Source organism: Narcine bancroftii, chromosome 2 (assembly GCF_036971445.1).
Source record: "Narcine bancroftii isolate sNarBan1 chromosome 2, sNarBan1.hap1, whole genome shotgun sequence".
NCBI lineage: Eukaryota > Metazoa > Chordata > Chondrichthyes > Torpediniformes > Narcinidae > Narcine > Narcine bancroftii.
In genome coordinates this window covers 159,846,468-159,864,174 of record NC_091470.1, presented here as the reverse complement: position 1 = coordinate 159,864,174, position 17,707 = coordinate 159,846,468, and the positions used below count along the sequence as shown (strand labels likewise).

At 46.6% G+C, this 17,707-nt stretch overlaps 1 protein-coding gene across 4 annotated transcripts in view; it reads left to right on the top strand.

Moving 5' to 3' along the window:
* tmem51a (transmembrane protein 51a) overlaps positions 1 to 17,707 on the top strand; it is a 53,185-nt gene that overhangs the window by 16,407 nt on the left and 19,071 nt on the right. The window contains exon 1 of one of the 4 annotated variants that reach the window (XM_069918965.1): positions 17,471 to 17,520. The exons of 2 other annotated variants lie outside the window; for them this stretch is intronic. The gene's annotated coding sequence lies outside the window, so the exon portion shown is untranslated. Of the gene's footprint in view, positions 1 to 17,470; positions 17,521 to 17,650; positions 17,670 to 17,707 lie in introns of those variants that run through there. One more of the 4 variants, XM_069918966.1, reaches the window with a different exon arrangement.

The window sequence follows — 17,707 nt, the reverse complement described above, 5'->3', positions numbered from 1 at the left end:
AGAACATGGTGGGACATTTCGGGGTGGGTCCTGTTACTGAGTCTGATCACGGACGCTGCCCCAACCAGAGCCCCAACCAAAACCCCTCCAGGTTCTCTTTGTTCACTGGCATCAGTCAAGTTGATGAATTCCAGTCTGCGGATAGTGGTGGGTGTTTGAAGATTTGAGCAGCTCAACAAGATAGAATAGGGGATAGAACAGAGATTACCTAGAGTTTGGGTAGTCACTGAATTGGGTAGTGGGAACCGTGGTGGGATTTAAAAACCAGGTTGGGGATTCTTAAAGGCAAGGTTTTACCAGACCGACACACAGAGGAGAGCCAAAGATATTCTATCCAGAGTGAATGGAGATTACCGTTCAATGTGGCACTTAAAATTAGTTTTGTTCATTTACTATAAAATGTATGTGGAAGAGAAATGCACAATGTGTGCAGAATTTGGCTGGCAACACAAATTAATTTTAATTCAGAGACGCAGCAGAGAAGAAGGACCTTCTGGCCCACGAGCCTGCACCACCCAAATTCACCCAAAACCTTTAGGACATAGGAGGAAACCGGAGCACCCAGAGGAAACTCGTATGGTCAACGTACAAACTTGTTATGGATAGCGATGGGTTCGAACCCAGGTTACTAACTGCCACACTAACCATGCCACCCCTATTAATTTACAGGTACAGGTAGACCCCGACTTACAATGGGGTTCGGTTCCATGACTCACATCGTGAGTTGAAATTATCGTAAGTCGGGGTCTACCTGTACAAGTAGTCTTCTGCGCCACTCTTGCCGGGATACAAGTAGTCTTATGCGCCGCTCTTGCCAGGAGACCAACCTGATGTCCCCACTCCTGCCGGGAGGCCGATTTAATGTCCCCACTTCTGCCGCGAGCCTCCCGGCAGGAGCGGGTAAATCGGTCTCCTGGCAGCATCAGGATTATAAAAAGAAATGGGCAAATGAAATGAGAATGCAGTACACATGTGTTCTGTATTTAAGTCGATTATTACCATCACCAAAAATGGTAGTTCTTCGAGGTAAGGTTTTGAAACTGGAGAGAGAGGAAATGGGGTTTGCTGGTCAAGAGTGCTTTGGATTTATGGACCAGAGGTGATAGTGGGGATTATCTCCACCCCCCCCCCCCCCCACATTGTTCATGGATCGCCTGCAGTTCACTTTAGCCCACAGGCGATCCACGAAAATGACAAGGGGTTGAGGAGGTAAAATACCGGAATGGGAGTGATTCCTTATTCCTGTTCCAATCTTTTTACACAGACTCTGTTCCGGGAAATTGGGAATCATTTCCTGGAAATGCAGTGGCTGTGTTTTTAAAAGAAAAAAAAGTGATTTCCCTCCGATGTGCTGGTCACCAACCACATCCCAGAGATGCGTGGGTGGGGAGGTGTATTGGCTGCTGTAAATCGCCTGAGGTGTGACAGCAAAAGTGGAATCTGGATTGTAGTTAATGGAGAGAAAAAAAATTGGAGTTAATGTCTTTTTCTTTCTTTTGGCTTGGCTTCGCGGACGAAGATTTACGGAGGGGTAAATGTCCACGTGAGCTGCAGGCTCATTTGTGGCTGACAAGTCCGATGCGGGACAGGCAGACGCGGTTGCAGGGGAAAATTGGTTGGTTGGGGTTGGGTGTTGGGTTTTTCCTCCTTTGTCTTTAGGTTGTTAATGGTCAGTCTGGGCTTGGTCATGGGGTCTTTATCTCTTTGAATCAATTACGTTGGTGAAAATGTGGAACATGCTGGGTTGTTTTTCTACTGACATTGCAAGAGGTGGAAGTCAATTCGTAGAGACAAAAAGATGTAATTTGAAATAAACATACTTCTATTTTAAATAACACTGGACCACAAATTTCTTTAGGTTTGTTTCCTGGGAAAAAAAATTGGGCATAATGATAGATCACTTCAAGCTCAACACAAAGATAGCAGGTTTACTGTACTGTGTACAAAGTTAAATGAACTTTTATTGAATTTAGCATTAAATGTATACTCGCCACGTATGTAACAGAATGGGCCACAACAGCTGCGACATGGACAAGACTGTTTGCTGCATGCCATTGCCTGAAGAGTATGCGCATCAACATGCATTCAATCTATCACAATGCAATACCCAGCATCTGTATTCCCAAGGCAGCTGCTTTATAGCCTGTCTGCATCTATCCTCAGCACGCCCAGGCACAAAACAATATTTGCATAGCGCCTGTACTGAGTGCATGCCCAGGCCCACTTGGACTGATCAAAACTGCTTGTCTTGTGGGCAATGTACGAGTAGACTTAAAAATATGACAAGAAATCACGAAATAGGTTGTATCTAAAAAATGGGATGTGATAGGAATGTTGAAGACGATTTGCATGATCAAAAACCCAAAGTCCATAAAGTAGACCCAAAAATGTTCAGGAAGCAAAATCTTCATTATCTAGTGTGATATATATCTATGATAATTATGTGCTTTGTATTGTCTTTGTGAATGCACTGTGGACCAGAGAAATGTTTTTGTCTTGTGGTATGTGTATAGCCAGATGATAATAAACTTCAACTTGGAAATGGGAAATTCAACACAATCCCACATACCTCACTACCTGATAATGATGTTGAGTCTGCTGGGCTCTGCAAATGGATTTTCGACTTCAGGCAGTCCAGATCAGATGCAGCACCTCCAAGACCGTCACACTGAGCACAGCCCCACCCCCCCAGGGCAGTGTGCTCAGCCCATTGCTGTTCACTCTGCTGACCCATGACTCTGCAGCTGAACACAGATTGAACCACATCATCAGGTTTGCTGATGGCATGACTGTAGTGGGCCTGATTAGTGAGAATGACGATTCGGCACACAGAGACGAGCCGTCAACCTGTATCTGAATGCTAATAACACAAAAGAGATGGTTGTCGACTCCGGGTGGGGGAGGCCATGCTCCGCTGACCATTTTCGACTCAACCGTTGAGATCGTCAAGTATCAAGTTCCTCGGAGTGCCCCTGAAGGAGAACCTTACTTGCTCCCTTGACACTGGCTTCACAGCCAAGAAAGCCCAGCAGGGCCTCTACCTTCTGCTTGATTGGCATGGACAATCTTGGCTGATGGGCCATTTTTCTGCTGTGTGGCCCCACATGACTATAATAGGACTTGCTGGGAAGCCAGACAGAGAGACTCTAACGTGGAGCTGAAGGGAAAATGAGCTTGGACACGAGAAGCAACCTGAAAGTGCTGGGATACTCTGCAGATCTGGCAGCATACGTGGAGAGGGAAACAGTTAACGTTTCAGATCACTGATTTTTTTTCATTAGCCTGCAACGTCTCATTTCATGTTGTTGACTCGAGTCGAAGTACTTGTGCAAGCTGAGGGCTGCTGCAGTCAAGGGACTCTCATCAGGCTGCGGACTACAGGAGACTGGCTTGAGATTGGCTGAAGGGGTACCAGGCATCAGAACATGGATGCAAGAAGGGTGCCTGGAGGCTTCCTGACTGTCAGAGGAGGTGCATCTGGGGCTTGGGTTGCTGATTGTTTAGACTGAAGGCTGTGTGGCTGCATAGGCTGTGGGAGAATCCATGGACCCTCAGGAAGGGGTCTGTTTTGTTTCTCTTTCTGTGGCTGAAACTGACACCGACAATTTTTGCCAAGAGGCCATCTTTAGGCCCTTTCAAGCAAGGAAAATGCCCGACTGTAAAGGTGGAGGTTCTCTGCCCCTACACCTAGACACTTCCCTTTCTGAATATGCTGTGGCTGGCTCCAAAGCACCGAATCCAACCTTTCATGGGGAAGGATAATCGGCGGAGCACAGCCTGGCTTGAATATACAAAGCGGTTCCAGCTGGTGTGGGACATTATGGGTAGGGAAGATGGTCATTGCTCTGGCGCTATGGCACCAGCCGCCCCATCTCCATCGAATCCAGAAGGCGCTACGAGGTGCCACTCTATATAAATGCCACGGAGGAACAGCCTATTAGGGCAGCTCCATGGAAGGTACGTTTTCCCTCCACGCTTGTAGCCGGCCTCCAGGTGGAGGCCTGGTATTAAAGGACCTTTTGTCTGCCTTATGGTAGATGAAAGAGAGTTTGTGTAATATCACATTCTCTGTTTTATTACATGACAATAAAGTAATCTTGAATTTTTACTTGAGTTTTCCAGCAGATGCATTTTATTTTTGCTTTTCGATGTAGGAGGTGCAACTCTTCAAAACATTTCCCCATCATCAGTCTATCCACGCTGAGCTTGGAAGGAGGGCTGTAGTTAGAGTTTGAGATTCAGCTCTTAATAAAATGGCTGAGGTGTTCACCTGCCTACTGATTAGTCGTCTTTTAAAGTTATTTATTGTCAGGAAAACACTGGGGTGACTGGCATGATTAAAAACACTATTTAAATGCAAATATTTTCTCAATTGAATCTTGGTTGCAAGAAAAACCCGAGATGGCTGTAACTGGGGACCCACTGGCCCTTTTACTTTCTTTATTGAAGACTGAACAGTTGCCAAAGATTGAAGCCCATTTGTGAATCTCCACAGTTTAAGATGGCCTGAAGCTAAACTTGCTTGCATTTGCCAGCATTTTCATGTTGCCAACTCTAGGACTCTGTACCCCCTCTGCAACTGGATCCTTTCTCTTTGGAAGACCACAGTCAATACAATGTCTCTCTGATTATCCACTCAGGCGCACCCCAAGGATGCGTGCTTAGCCCACTGCTCTACTCATTATACCCATGACTGTGGCCAGGCCCAATTCCAATGCCGTCTACACCACACTTGTCGGCAGAATCTCAAGCAACAATGAGGGAGATCGATCAGCTCGTTCAATGGTGTAACGCCAGCAACCTTGTGCTCAATGTCAGAGAAACCAAGGGAGATGAATGTAGGTTTCAGGAGGAAGTTAGGGGAACAAGACCCTATCTTCATCGAGGGCTCAATAGTGGAGAGGGTCAAGAACTTAAGATTACTGAGTATCAACATCTCCGAGAATCTGTCCTGCAGCCTCCACGTTGATGGAATCACAAAAAAGGCTCGCCAATGGCTATACTTCGTGAGGTGTCTGAGGAGATTCAGTATGTCACCAAAAACTATCATAAACTTCTTCAGGTGTTCCATGGAGAACATTCTGGCTGGTTGCATCCCTGCCTGGTATGAAGGCGCCAACTCTCAGGACAAGAATAAAATTCAGAGGGTTGTTCACTCGGCCTACGACATCAGACAGCAGACTTCACTCCATTGATGACATCTACATGAGGCGATGTCTTTAAAAAAGCAACCTCTATCCTCAAAGACCCCCACTACCCAGGCCATGCCCTTTTCACTCTGCTGCCATTGGGGAAAGAGGTACAGGAGCCTAAAGACGAGCACTCAGCGGCACAAGGACAGCTTCTTCCCCTCCGCTATCGGATTCCTTAATGATCGTTGAACCAAAGACACGGCCTTACTTTTCGTGCACTAATATTTGTTGGTAATGTTCTAAGATGGTTACAATATGTATGTTTACACTATGACCACTGCTGCAAAACACCAAAGTTCATGTCAATAAATTCTGATTCTGAATTGCTTCTGGTCCCTTGGCTACTATGGAGTTCTGCTCTAATAGCAGCTTCTGGTGTTTCGGCTGCGCGCTCTTCTGGGTTGAGGACAGCCTTTGCAGGTCACTCATTGGTGGAGTCGTGAAGGACGTGCATCGATAAACAATCTGCTGCAGGGGCCCTTGGGGTCTCTCCAGCAGTTTCTGCTTTGCCTCACATTCCTGCGTCTGCAGCCTCGCACGTGCACAGCCAAGCAGCACTTTCCCCTGCCAAGTTTCCCTCATTTCTGGTGCGAAAGGTCACAGGGATAATGAAGCAAGTTCCAAGCCTGCAATATCAAATTTACCCGTGATTTGTTTAGCCAGTTCAGTTTGCCTGAGAGTGAGACACTTCCTGATAACCTGTGTTTTAAAGTCAGTGAATGTTGGAATTGATGCTCGGTGTTTAGTGTTCTATAATTCATGTTTGCACTTCCTCTGATTTTGTTACTCAAACTATTCTATTTCATCATTCACCCAATCTCTCGTGGAGAAATAGTCAATATGTAAAGAACTACACTGGAGCAGCATTACACGATGGTCCACAGGCTCATTGGAAGATTAGCAGCCATCTTTCTGTTTTGGCTGATGTTTTGGCCCCTGGCGGCCATCCACATTCTGTACCTCGTCTACTCCTGGCCCTGATTTTTTTTAATGTAGGATTTTGTCTCCACCTTTTCACGCATCCTCATGGCCTGTTTAGCTCATGCATGTTGCAGGAAATGGGCCATGAGAGCGGGTGGCCTGGTGGTCTTGACATCGTGCTGCCTTTTCATGGAGGCTTCGTAATGATCAGGTAATCAAATGGCAAGACCCCTGGTTTGTAAATGAGAAACCCAATGAAGACTTCTGGGTCTATAAGGCACATTTCAAAGGATCTTTTCCAATGATTAGCTAAGTACATGTGAATATTCGATTCATTCTGACAAACTGGGCGAGTCCAAAGATCAGTTTGGAGAAACTCAGCAGGTCACGCAGCATCAATAGGTAGGAAGAGGTGTAGTGAATTGGGATTCACTGGTAGGGTGTTGGGCTGGTGGCTGGCCCTGCCTCCTGGCTCTGCTCCCATCTATAACCCTGGTTTCCCGCCTAAACCCAGAACCGTTCTGAAGACTACCATGATAAACTAAGTTATTAGCTAATGAAAGTGTTTGTTCTCTCTCCAGACGTGAGAGCTTTTATTTCACGCTATAAGGGGTATCCAACATTTCAGCCTGGGCTGAAACGTTAGTTGCATTTTAAGCCGCTTTCAGGTGCTCGGACGCAGATAATGCGCCGGCAGACACGGCTGGGGGAGTGCAGCTGGGACGTTCAGGTGGCCGTGGAGAAGACACCTTTGTCATCTGAACGTGCCGGCTGAAGGAGAGCTGCGTCCGAGCGAACGCCGGCTCCTGTGGACTGTGGCTGTAGTCCCACTACTGCTTTCAGGTGCAGAGGGGGATTCTCTGAGCCGGAGAATATACCTACAGGAGGAGGGTTAGGTAAGTGCTTCTCCACTTTCAGGTGGCCATCTGACAGCCGCATTGGGGTAGAATAGGTGGCTTTACAGTCGGGTATTCTGGCCACCTGAAAGCAGCTTTACTTCCAAGGGTTGCTACATGAGCTGCCGAGTTTCTCCAGCACTTGACCCCAGCGTCTGCAAACTTTCTCGGTTGACTCTCTTACAATGGTTGGTTTCAACGAAGTTCGGAGTGGATTGGTTCGCTCTTGTAAACACGCTTGCTGCTGTGCCCATGAGGACTGGATGAAAGTGGGCTCTGTTGCTTTTCGTGGTTCATTGGCTTTCCACACTCCCAACTTGGAGAATAGCTACTAGGCTCAGGACTGTGCGTGTGCAAGGAACTATGCAGTTGTAACAAAAAAGAAATAATTTATTGCAAACCTGAACGTAATTGCATCACTTGTTGTCTAAACCAGTCTGCAGGGCACTTGACTAAACCTTTGATTCCAACTAGTCTGTAGCCCCTTTCACCCTTGCAAGTGAACCCAGGAATTAACGGGCAATTGGCCTTTAAAGCATCTAGTGTGAAAGCAAAATCAGCTCAATGCCGGTGTCAGACGATGTCATCTCGCACCAGGGATTGAAGGCCTCAACCCCTAGTACAATCCCCGGCATCTGCAGACACCGGCATTGCAATCAGGCAAGTATGAAATGGGCAATTGCATTGTGGGATTGAATTGACCCAAGTTTTTGCGTTAGTGCAGGACCGTGAAGGAAGAAAAGATTAAAATGAAGGTATAAAACTTTGACGGGATAAAGGTAATAAATAGGCAATAGAGGACAATTTTTAAACAGCATTGGAAAATTGGTAGCACTATAGCGCATCATTTATAAAGACTGTAGGGGTGGGGGGTGGAGAAGCAATGGCGGACCTGACTTGCCAGAATGCCATGCGGCAGAGAAACCCCTCTATGAATGCTCTGTATATGCATACAGCCCTTTCTCTGCCACATGGCATTCTGAGAGGGCAGGTCCTCCATCACCCCTCCCCTCCCCATGGTATTTATAAATTGTACTTGATAGTACTACCAACTTTCCCACGCTGTTTAAAAATTGTCCGCTATTGCTATTTATTGCGAACATTTTCCCACGGTCCCTATTAAATGTTTATATAGGTTGGCACAACAAGAGGGGCTGAAGGGCTCGTACTGTGCTGTACATAAAGCTTTATGTTATAATAAGGCATGATTAATTTTGTTCAAATACAAGACCATAATACAGTGATCAGAATTTAGGGCAGGTCCATCATTGCTCAATGCATTATGACATCACTGGTGGAACAGTCCTAACCCCAAGTGTGAAAGCGTTCAGTGTCCCAGTTAGGAGTGATTAAGTGTGAAAAGCCAAGCCCCCATTCCTAACCCAGAACAACGAACGGCCAATTTAATGGGATGTGTGAAAGGGGCTTTTAATTTCCACTATTGTTAATCCCCTACCCACCCATTAATATTGCAGTTCGGCTCTTTCTCTGAAGTTTCAACTCAGGCACTTGAGTATTGCAATAGCATTAAAGTTTCTGAACCAATGTCATTTTTAGGCAGTGTTGTTTTCTACGAGGCTCTAAAGGCTGTGTACGGCCCCTCACCCTAAGTCCAAAGCCCGCTGCGCAGCTCAGACGGCAAAGTCCTCCTCAGCGACAAGATCTCCATCCTCAACCGATGGTCAGAACACTTCCAATCTCTTTTCAGTGCCAACCGCTCAGTCCAAGATTCCGCCCTGCTCCAGCACCCTCAACAGCCCCTAAGGCTAGAGCTGGATGAGGTCCTCACCCAGGATGAGACATATAAGGCAATTGAACAACTGAAAAGTGGCAAAGCAGCAGGTATGGATGGAATCCCCCCAGAGGTCTGGAAGGCTGGCGGCAAAACTCTGCATGAGTTTTTCAAGCTTTGTTGGGACCAAGGAAAACTGCCTCAGGACCTTCGTGATGCCATCATCATCACCCTGTACAAAAACAAAGGCGAGAAATCAGACTGCTCAAACTACAGGGGAATCACGCTGCTCTCCATTGCAGGCAAAATCTTCGCTAGGATTCTCCTAAATAGAATAATACCTAGTGTCGCCGAGAATATTCTCCCAGAATCACAGTGCGGCTTTCGCGCAAACAGAGGAACTACTGACATGGTCTTTGCCCTCAGACAGCTCCAAGAAAAGTGCAGAGAACAAAACAAAGGACTCTACATCACCTTTGTTGACCTCACCAAAGCCTTCGACACCGTGAGCAGGAAAGGGCTTTGGCAAATACTAGAGCCCATCGGATGCCCCCCAAAGTTCCTCAACATGGTTATCCAACTGCACGAAAACCAACAAGGTCGGGTCAGATACAGCAATGAGCTCTCTGAACCCTTCTCCATTAACAATGGCGTGAAGCAAGGCTGTGTTCTCGCACCAACCCTCTTTTCAATCTTCTTCAACATGATGCTGAGCCAAGCCATGAAAGACCTCAACAATGAAGACGCTGTTTACATCCGGTACCGCACGGATGGCAGTCTCTTCAATCTGAGGAGCCTGCAAGCTCACACCAAGACACAAGAGAAACTTGTCCGTGAACTACTCTTTGCAGACGATGCCGCTTTAGTTGCCCATTCAGAGCCAGCTCTTCAGCGCTTGACGTCCTGTTTTGCGGAAACTGCCAAAATGTTTGGCCTGGAAGTCAGCCTGAAGAAAACGGAGGTCCTCCATCAGCCAGCTCCCCACCATGACTACCAGCCCCCCCACATCTCCATCGGGCACACAAAACTCAAAACGGTCAACCAGTTTACCTATCTCGGCTGCACCATTTCATCAGATGCAAGGATCGACAACGAGATAGACAACAGACTCGCCAAGGCAAATAGCGCCTTTGGAAAACTACACAAAAGAGTCTGGAAAAACAACCAACTGAAAAACCTCACAAAGATAAGCGTATACAGAGCCGTTGTCATACCCGCACTCCTGTTCGGCTCCGAATCATGGGTCCTCTACCGGCATCACCTACGGCTCCTAGAACGCTTCCACCAGCGTTGTCTCCGCTCCATCCTCAACATTCATTGGAGCGACTTCATCCCTAACATCGAAGTACTCGAGATGGCAGAGGCCGACAGCATCGAGTCACGCTGCTGAAGATCCAGCTGCGCTGGGTGGGTCACGTCTCCAGAATGGAGGACCATCGCCTTCCCAAGATCGTGTTATATGGCGAGCTCTCCACTGGCCACCGTGACAGAGGTGCACCAAAGAAGAGGTACAAGGACTGCCTAAAGAAATCTCTTGGTGCCTGCCACATTGACCACCGCCAGTGGGCTGATATCGCCTCAAACCGTGCATCTTGGCACCTCACAGTTCGGCGGGCAGCAACCTCCTTTGAAGAAGACCGCAGAGTCCACCTCACTGACAAAAGACAAAGGAGGAAAAACCCAACACCCAATTCCAACCAACCAATTTTCCCCTGCAACTGCTGCCACCATGTCTGCCTGTCCCGCATCGGACTTGTCAGCCACAATCGAGCCTGCAGCTGACGTGGACATTTACCCCCTTCATAAATCTTCGTCCGCGAAGCCAAGCCAAAGATGCTCTCTGTGGCTTGGCTGATTTCCAACATCATGAGCTTTTGTCCCATTTTCCTCACATTCTGGACATAGTTGATCAACTTCTTTAAGCATTTTCATCATTTTTTTTTCTCAAGTTCTTTGAAATGCCGCTCCTGAAAATAGTTAAGTCCTTGATACTTTAGAAACCGCGCTTCCTTTAGTAGTAATGCAGGGCTGCCATCCAAAGTGTCAAACAGCCCTTCGGCTCCACTGATGCACCCTGGCCCCCGATTGCCACCTGCAGTTTGTTTTGTGCTTGATTTCAAACCTGGATCTTGCTTAAATCTCAGGGAGATGCAATGCTCCCTCTCTCACAAGTTTCGTGCATCAATTTTCTTTGCTGCATTTACATTATGTGCTCAATCTCTAAACCCAAGTGCGTTTAACGTGTGAATGGTTCCTTTCACGAGGTTGGCTTTGCTGACGAGCAAAGCAATCGCGGTCCTGAAACACTTTCAGGTGCAGATGGTATGATAAGTGAGAATCGAGGTTTACCACCTTATGACTCATGGTGAACAACCTCAGAACGCACACATGAATTTTTTTTTAGATGTACACCACAATAACAGCCCACAAACCCGTGCTGCCCAATTAACCTACACCCTCTGGAGCATCCAGAGGAAACCCACGCAGACACAGGGAGAACGTTCAAACTTCTTCCAGGCAGCGGCAGGTTCAAACGCCAGCCACTGACGCTGTAATAGCGTTGCGCTAACCGCTACGGTAACCATGCCACCCCCCCCCCCCCCCCCCCCCCATTTCACATGGTGAGAATTCCCAATAACAGAAGATGAATGTTTCTCTTTGTAATCAATATCCCCTTTCATTGTTCAAAATGGTCTCAGGTCACCCGTGTACATACACCCATGATACTCAGTTAAGTAAATCTTGTGTCACTGACCTCCCTCAACGACCACTGTGTACTGTACTTCCAGCTGTGGGAGTTGAAGAGGCTCATCCTCTGGGAAGGAGGATTTCCTCAAGTGTGCAACTCTCCTTGTGCTCTGTAGCGAACCAAAATTAACCTCGCAGGGAGTGGGTGGATAATCCCACTTGGATTTCCACAATGAAAGCATATCTGTCAAAATGGAATTTCCTGTTTTCAGTTGAACTGGCAATTGAGTGGTTCTGTGCGGACATTTGTGGGATGGCATGGGGGGGAAAGCAACCAAGCAAATTATAACAAGTGTAAATGCTTGGAACTTTCTGGCTGTTCACCATTGTACAATTGTACTGCCTTCAGTTCGACCCCAAGTCTGTGTTCTATGTCAACAGGAAGCAGGTTAGCCAGAGAGATCCTTGCCAGCCCCTAATGGATTCCCTCTTGATGGACCCTGTGTTTATCTGCAAGGTCACCTGAGTGGATTTCGCCCAATTTTTTTTTTTTTTTTGCATCTGCATCCCACCCTCCCTCACTTTTGTACCATGGCTTGGAGGTGAGTTGGGGCAGCCAGATGAAATTCTAGCATTGACTCTTGTAACAGAATCTCATATCGGCACGGTCTCGTGCTCTTGGACTGAGGATGTTAACCGAGCTTGATTTCCCTGAAAGCTCCATTTCACAGATGATCACACCATTTCTCTCCCCTTTTGTAGTATCGCCAATGCAGCACAAACTCTGGGCTGTTGGCCTGCATACGCACCTACCATTGTCTATTTACCTTCGTTGCACTTTATTCTCCCCACATTCCGATCCATTCCTCCAAGTGCCACCTCTCAGCTGCTCACTCGGGACAATTTTCAGTCGCCAATTACCAAGTCATCCACCATGGAAATGGGTTATTCAACCCACCACGTCCCATCTTCACTCATCTGATTTGATTGCATTTAGTTAAATCATGGCTTTCTTTCCATCCCCTATTTAAGAGTCAGTCAACGTGTCTCTTGGTAGCTGTTAGGCTAACAACCAGCGTACCCTTGCGGTGTGGGAGGGAACTGGAGGAGCATCCAGAAGAAACCCACGTGGTCACAGATAGAATGTGTAAACATCACCCAATCCACAGTCACTCTCACAGCGGCCCTCTGGGTTGCCTGTTGTTATGCTAGCCTGCATTGTGGCTACATTCTTGCATTCCAACAAATGGGTTTCATTGGAAGAAACAACTTTGACTTTTCTGAGAGAAATATGCTTTTGCATAATGTAAACAGAAAAAAATGGGAAAAGGATATTTATACATGCACAGGATGGCGCTGTCTTGGTAACTCAGAGCAGTCTTGGGCTTGCTGCAGATCCTATCGCTGTGCCACGAAGATGGGCACGATCCCAAAGTCTCTGGGCACAACACCGTTAAGCGGATGCTGGTGCTCACGTACAATGGCCAAGTAACCTCCCAGAGACCGGAGGAAACCCGTATGATCAGAAGGAGCACGCAAAGGCTTCCTGACTCAGATTTGGAATCGAACCGGCGTCCCTGGAGCTGTAAGACACACTCCCCCGACTGAGCCACAAGGAGGCAGTGAACTGTTCCAGGCCTCCTGTTTCCAGTCTGAAGCTGAAGTTGAGTTTTACTGATATTGAATTTAAATGTAGACATGCAGCACAAAAGTCTGGAGAAACTTTTTATCATACACAAATAACCCAACTTTTTAATCATACACAAACAAATAACCAAACAATCTATTTTGTGGGCTCAAGCCTGAAATGTTGGTTCTGTATCTTTATCTTTGCTACATAAAGTACACTGTTTGACCTGCTGAGTTTCTCCAGCACTGCGTTTTAATTTAATGCAGCACACGTTAACAGGCCTTTCCGGCCCATGAGTCTGTACCACCCAATTGCCCCACAGTCCCAATATGTATGAATGGTGGGAGGAAATCAGAACACCCAGAGGAAACCCACGCAGACACTGAGAGAATGTACAAACTCCTTATAGCACTGGATTCGAACCCCGGTCACCGGTCCTGTTACAGGGTTGCGCTAACTGCTGACCATGTCGGTGTTTTCCATCATGTCAACCAAAAGCAAATTAGAACCCAATTAAAACATAGAGCAGGCTCCACTGCCCACAATGACTTCACCGAACATGATGTCAAATTGATTCAAATCTCTTCTGCCTGCACTCGACCCATATCCCTTCATTTTCATGAATGCTATAATTGTGTTTGCTTCCAGCACAGGCCTGGCAGCCCATTCCAAATACCCAACACTTACCAAAAAAATGCTCCTACAAATCCTCTTTAAACTTTCCCCTTCTCACCTTAAATGGATATCCTCCAAGACATTAACACTGGGCAAAAGACTAGAACTGTCAACCCTATCGATGCCACTTACGATTTTATAAAACTCTAATGCTCTAGAGAAAACGATCCAAGTTTCTTCAATTTCTCTCTGTAGTTCATACTCTCTAATCCAGGCAGCGTCTTGGTAAATCTCCTCCAGACCCTTTCCAAAGCTTCCACATCTTTCTTGGAGGGCGACCAGAATTGCACACGATACTCCATGTGGAACCTAGCCATAGTTTTATAAAGCTGCAACATGACTTCCTTACTGAAGTACTCTTTGCCCCGACCAGTAAGAGCAGGCACACCTATCCTGAAGATGCTCTGGGAGTGGAGGAACACTCTGAAGCCAATCAACAGGTCCTTCCACAGACCCTACAGACATTTGGTGAACTAAAATAGCATTGTTGGATTAAATCAATGTTAAAGCAGACAATTAGGAAATATGATGTGGCTTTATTTTGTAATCCCGAACCAAGTAGGAAGTGTTAATCATGTGGATTTAAAAAGGCACTGCATTCAATTTGTGTAAACATTAGCAGAGAATCTTAAGCCCTTTTCACACTCGCCAATGATCCCAGGAATCGAATGCCAAACGGCCTTTAAAAGTGGCAAGTGTGAAAGCAAATTCTGCTCAATGGTGGCATCATCTCACACCAGGGATTGCCAGCCTCGACCCCTAGTACAATCCCCGGCATCTGCAGGCGCCAGCGTTGTAAAACGGGCAATTGCATTGCAGGCACTTTCGATTAAAGGTAGAACGGTCCAAATGCCAGGATAGACCCTTGCAAGTGTGGCAAGTGTGAAAGCGTTTAGTTAGTGTCCTGGTTAGGAGTGCTCTAGTGTGAAAGCCCAACACCCCCCCCCCCCCATTCCTATCCCGAGACACTGAACGGCTGATTTACTGGGATGCAAGTGGGAAAGGGGCTTCTGATGCTGGATGGATAGGTGGATTTTGGTTCCTCACTGGCACTGCTGAGGATCCATACTTCAAGGCTTTAAATATCTGCACTTTCTCCAGAAGGTCTGCTTCATTGCTTTGTGCTGCACTCTTTCAATATTGCTGTGAGGGTTTTGTTTTATATTAAAGAGCAAGCAACGTTCAGTCAAAAATGCCCATGGCTGCCTCTTCGGAACAGACACAGAAATTCCGAGCAGCCTGCACACTCTTGCACTATTTGCAGTGGTAGACGTGTGGAGGTTGTGCAGTGATCGGGGGGCCCTCCTCTCTGCCAGCTTCTGGAAATTGTTTAGGGGCACAGGGTTCAGCTGGGTCAGTCACTTGTGTGAGTCATTGGCCTTGCATGTACAGTGTCATTTTACTTTGTATTGTGACAGGCATGAGTCAGTGAATGGCAGAGTGAGAATACAAATGTCATGCCAGAATTATTGTTTTGAATCTAATCTAATTTGCTTTAAAGAGTTTAATCCCCCAATTTAAGATTTGTAGCTCCATTTTAATTTGCTCTTTTGATTTCCTGACTGGCATTTCCTTCCTGATTAATACCACCAGGCTAACCATTTTAGTGCAAGGTTTACAGTTTTCAGTATACAAAATGGATGTTCAATTTGTCTTAAAAGACTCTGCTCAATGTGAAGCTTTTTGAAATGTGAGAAGATGTTTTAGAAATGGGTTAAATACCTCCCCTGGAGCTCTCTGTTGTAAAATTCCCATGGCGCCCGTTTCCTTGATAGTCCTAAACCTTTTAAAATTGAAGGTCATGAGGAATCACAGAGCCAGTACACTTTGCTTTCTCCCACCTCTCACGGGAGCTGCGGTGAGGTGGCCGGTTCGATTCCAAACCCAGGAGATTTTAACTCCTCCCCATAACTGTCCGTGTGCTCTTGAGTTTCCTTCCACGTGACAAAGGCATGGAAGTTGGGAGGTTAATTGGCCGTTGTAAATTGCCTGCAGAACTATAGAAAGCTACAGCAGAGAAAACAGGCCGTTCGGCCCTTCTAGTCTGCCAAAACATCATTCCGCTAGTCCCAACGGCCTGCACCCATTCCATAACCCTCCAGACCTCTCCCATCCATGTATTGATCCACTTTATTCTTGAAATTTACCATGTTTACCAAGCCAGATGGCGGGTGCAGTGTGCAACTTGAGGGGTGTGGTGGTAGTTGAAGAGAATGTGGGGAGAATTTATGAAACGGGATTTGTATAATTGAGAGTAAAACACGAAAGTCTGTAGTCACTGTGACTGAAGTAAAAAAAACAAAGCTAGGGAAACTCAGCAGGCCAAACAGTGTCCTTCATAAAGTAAAGATCCAAAACCAATATTTCTGGCTTGGACCATGTTTTCTGGTGACCCTCACTCCCTTACCCACCCATCACCTCCTGCCCGTGGCACACTGCCCCTGCCCCTCCCACCTCCTCCATTTTGTTCGGACCTTGCTGAAGGGGTCAAGCCCAAAACATTGGTTATGTCTCTTCGCTGTATAAAGGGCACTGCTTGACCCACTGAGTTACTCCAGCCTTGTGCTTTTATATAATGGCCAAATGCAGCCTTGGTGGACCCATGGGGCTCTTCGCCTCTTGTATCTCCACAAGACTGAGGCGTTGGCCCTTTTTCTTTTTGATTTGGGGGAGGTGCGAAAAGTACGTGTCGCGGTCGCATCAGCATGCGGGCGATGAATCTCGGGCGCAGGAGGAGGAGAGCAAGAGTGTCCCGATCACCCATGTGGCGGTGAGCCAATGAGAAGGTCAGAGGGGTTGGGCTGGGTGGCATTTGGGGAGTTGAAGGTTGCAACGTTGTGTCTAGCGGATAATAAAAAGAAAGTCGACTTCATGGCGTGCTGAGAGAAATAAGTGAGTGTACTCTTTGTTGTAAGCTGTGGTGAATCATGTTACTTCACCTCTGCCACGTGGCCATCCATCAGAGAATCTGAATAGGGGCAGTGCGATTAAGATGTGGAAGAACGGGATAGCTTGCCATAGTTGTTTGCCTTTCATGTATCGTTGACCCGCTGCAGTTTCCCCTCCACTCCCCCAAGTAAATAGGCAGTGCTGGCTTTATATTTTGGGTAATAGACTTGAAAGAATAGGAGAGATCTGAAAAGAGTAGCTACGCACTTGCTAGGATTGGAGTTTTGGGGAGATTGCAAGAGCTTTGGAGATTGGAAAGAACAAGTTGATGGTGAAAATTGGACAATTATTCCTTGGGATCAGTCTGCACTTCATAATTGAATGCCCGGTCTGTTAGTTTGTCCAGGAAGACTCGATGGGCGGCCCGGTTAGCGTACACCTTTACAGTGCCAGCGACTCGGAGTTCGAACCCAATGCGGTCTGTACGTTCTCTCCATGTCTGTGTGGGGTGGGTTTCCTCTGAGTGCTCCAGTTTCTTCCCACCTTTCAAAACATATGGGGTATTTGTGCAGCACAGCTCACGGGCCAGAAGGGCCTGTTAAAAAATTTTTAAAATTAAAGTAATTAATAGATGGTTTTAATACATTTTCAGCCCAACATCTTTCGCATGAAAATCTTCTATTGTGCCAAATTGCTGACTTTGGGATTCTCTTCAAAAGCAAAACTTTTTACAAGATGCATGTGTGCACATGCCACAAAAAAAAGGGTGGAGATAAAAGTTTTTGGCTGTGACCAGACACAGGTATTGCACAATGTTATGTAAATATCAGACGTGTTCAGAGTCCAAGATTATTTGAACACTGAATCTAACACCAAGATGTTTCATTTGCTCTCGAGGTAGGTTACGTAGGAATGAAGGGATAGGTAGGAACCTGATTTGGTATTGTTTGTCAGATCTTGACCATGGAATTCTGTAAAGACATCTGTGCTTGGATTCCTCCTGAATATTTCCTGGGTTGCCTGGAATAACTGCAGGCTTCCATCAGGTAGTTGGGCAATTTCCTGTTTCTATAATCATGAGGGA